The sequence below is a fragment of the Pristis pectinata genome, chromosome 39 (assembly GCF_009764475.1).
Source record: "Pristis pectinata isolate sPriPec2 chromosome 39, sPriPec2.1.pri, whole genome shotgun sequence".
Taxonomy (NCBI): domain Eukaryota; kingdom Metazoa; phylum Chordata; class Chondrichthyes; order Rhinopristiformes; family Pristidae; genus Pristis; species Pristis pectinata.
Window position 1 is genome coordinate 2,574,019 of NC_067442.1, and position 465 is coordinate 2,574,483.

Below are 465 nucleotides of genomic sequence, written 5' to 3' on the forward strand. Positions count from 1 at the left end.
GGGGATGTAGCTCAGTGGAAGAGCGCATGCTTTGCATGTCTGAGGGCCCTGGGTTCAATCCCCGGCATCTCCACCCTGGTGGCAGAGAATTTTGGGCAGGGCACGGTAGTGTAGCAGTTAGCGTAACGCTATTACAGCGCCAGCGACCCGGGTTCAATTCCAGCTGCAGTGGGTGAGGAGTTTGTATGTTCTCCCCGTGACTGCGTGGGTTTCCTCCGGGTGCTCCGGTTTCCTCCCACATTCCAATGACGTACGGGTTAGGAAGTTGTGGGCGTGCTATGTTGGCGCCGGAAGCGTGGCAACACTGGCGGGCTGCCCCCAGAACACTCTACGCAAAAGGTGCATTTCACTGTGTGTCTCGATGTAGATGTGACTGACAAATATATCATATCTTATCCCCTCCAATCACAATGTCTCAGTCTGTGCCGTCGAGGAATAACTGTTGTCGGGACATCACTCCGGGAG

General features: G+C 55.1%; 1 non-coding gene across 1 annotated transcript; it reads left to right on the forward strand.

Annotated features, from left to right (window-relative positions):
- On the forward strand, positions 1–73 carry trnaa-ugc (transfer RNA alanine (anticodon UGC)). Its single transcript has one exon. It is a non-coding gene; the product is annotated as a tRNA-Ala (tRNA).
- The last annotated feature ends 392 nt before the right edge of the window (positions 74–465 follow it).